We start from the raw sequence: 2,431 nt of genomic DNA on the forward strand, positions 1-2,431 counted from the left end.
AAAGCCCATGTGTCCTTGATGTACTCTGACGTCCCTGGCTAGGAACCAGAGTACTTGGATCTAGTGCTGCCAGGGCCGAGCAGAGGCTCCAGGAAACGTGCTCTCCACCTGTGCTTGCCCCTGCACCCAGGTGTGGTGAGACTCCACCAAACTTGGGCACAGGGAGCTGCTCCCCCATGTGAGAGAGAGAGAGAGTGGGGCTGCAATTTGTTGATGTAAGAAACATCCAAACCTGTAGAGAATTTTTATAAGTTTATTTGAGCCAAACTGACAATTGCCAGGAAGCAAAACCTCAACAGGTTGAAAAAATGCTCTTTAAGAAATTTTGCTGCTTATTTTATACACTGGAATAAAAAAGCAGGAGACGTAAGAAGGGTTACATGAAATCTATCGGTGGTAGATTAAGGGGGCAGGAGAAAGTGTAGTGACCTCACCTTTAGAAACAATAGGTTAAGACATGGTACGTGCTAACCGCCATGTCTCACTTCTAGTTAGTTATCTGCTAAAAATTTATTAACTAAAGGGATTTACTGGCCAGATCACTGCCTATAGGTACAAAATATTTTAACAATGACGCATTCTGCTTCTGTACCCCTGCTTGCTTACCCACCTCTTAGTTATCAGTTAATGAATGGAGGAGATATAGTCTTTTGTGTAAAGATTAAGGATGTGGGGGATGGGATCGAGGGCTTAAAACCTTTGTGCCCCTGCGTCTCAGGGCTGCTCCTTTGCAAGGACAGCCGCCGGCTAATAAACTGTCTCTTGGACTAGAGCACTCGAGTTGGGCCTGGTTATTTCGGTCACAACATTTGGAGGCCCCAGCGAGATCTTCTCGTTGTGGGAAAATTGATCAGTGCACCAGGGCGTCGGACCATTTGCGGTTGGGGAGGCCTCTAGGGCACTTGCCCTAGCCCACCGCCCGTGGTTTCTCGCTTTGTGGAGCGTGATCTTGGGAGTGCTGAGGCAGTTTTTGGTAGGGGCCCCAGGACCGTGCGGACGTCGGACGCGACAAGTAAGTCGGCGGTCGACTGAGACTGTGACGACAGTTTTCTCAGTCTTGTTTTTTGGTTCGTTAGTCTGTGTCTGTTTTTCTTGTGTTGCTTCGTGTGCTTTACTGTGGAACTATGGGACAATCACAGGGTAAGCTAACACCGCTTCAATGCATGCTTAATCACTTTAAAGATTTCCGTCACAGGGCAAAGGCTTATGGTGCTTTAGTAACCCCTTTTGATTTGCAGCGGTTTTGTCAACTAGATTGGCCGACCTTCGGAGTAGGATGGCCCTCCGAGGGATCATTTAATTTACAGACTGCATTTCGGGTTCGGGGTGTTGTTTATGGGAACCCGGGGCATCCTGACCAAATTCCTTATATTGATGTATGGATTGACGTTGTTTCTGATGCCCCTAAGTACTTACAGAATTGTAGTCACGCCCCCGTTACTGTAATGGCAGCCATACCCCAAGATCTTAAGAAGCCCCCGCCAGTGTTGCAGGGCCCTCCATCGGAGGATGACCGGTATCCACCACCCTATCATGGTGATGGGAGTGGACGTCCTCCTCCAGAAAGACCAGAACCTCCTGTAACCCGGTCTAGGGGTCGTAGGCCACCTTCCCCTGATTCAACCTCCCTGAAAGAGCCAGTATCTGTTCAAGCCCCATTGAAGGTGATTCCAGGAGGTGGAGTCTCTACAGGCCTTGCAACAAACCCAAAATCAAGTCAAGGGCTTGATTAAAGCTACTAGACCGACTCCGGGGACATCACAACCTTACCCACATCATCCAGGTGATTGGGTGTGGATAAAGAAGATTCAGCCAGCTAGCCGGTGGGATGGTCCGTTTCCAGTAATCCTGACCACACCAACGGCTGTCAAAGTTGCAGGAAAAAGACATTGGATTCACCATACTCGCCTTAAGGCAGCTCAACCTCCCCCAGAAAAGGAGAAATGGAAAGCAACACCCACAGAGGATCCACTCAAGATAAGACTCTCGCGGGAATAATTGTGTTAGGGTTAGTTGTTATTACCAATGTACACGGGAACCCTCATCAACCTCAACAGGCTCAATGGGAATTGATTAAATCAGAAACAGGTATCTCCATATTAGTAAACCAGACTATGTACCAGCCTACATTTCATGTAGATTTGTGTAATATACTTGGGGAGGAATTAAATATGCAAACAAAAGAACAGATGCTAGCAGGATCAGGACCGTGGTGGGGCTGTGGAGTTAAAAATTATGAAAAGGGTATCCAACAAGTGCAGTTATATATGTGTCCTAGAGAAGATCAAAGCACTTGCCATAAGCCTAACCAATATTATTGTGGTCATTGGGGTTGTGAGACCATAGCCCCTTGGAAGAACACAGACCCCTTTCTGACTCTTACACGACCTAGTCAGTCTTCCTGTGCCACAGCAGGGAAATGCAATCCTGT

General features: G+C 47.6%; 1 long non-coding RNA gene across 1 annotated transcript; it reads left to right on the plus strand.

Moving 5' to 3' along the window:
• The first annotated feature begins 738 nt into the window (after positions 1-738).
• On the plus strand, positions 739-2,296 carry LOC105311707. The gene is made up of 2 exons (XR_897710.2): positions 739-1,012; positions 1,684-2,296. It is a non-coding gene; the product is annotated as an uncharacterized LOC105311707 (long non-coding RNA).
• The last annotated feature ends 135 nt before the right edge of the window (positions 2,297-2,431 follow it).

The sequence above is a fragment of the Pteropus vampyrus genome, unplaced genomic scaffold (assembly GCF_000151845.1).
Source record: "Pteropus vampyrus isolate Shadow unplaced genomic scaffold, Pvam_2.0 Scaffold1000006575, whole genome shotgun sequence".
NCBI lineage: Eukaryota > Metazoa > Chordata > Mammalia > Chiroptera > Pteropodidae > Pteropus > Pteropus vampyrus.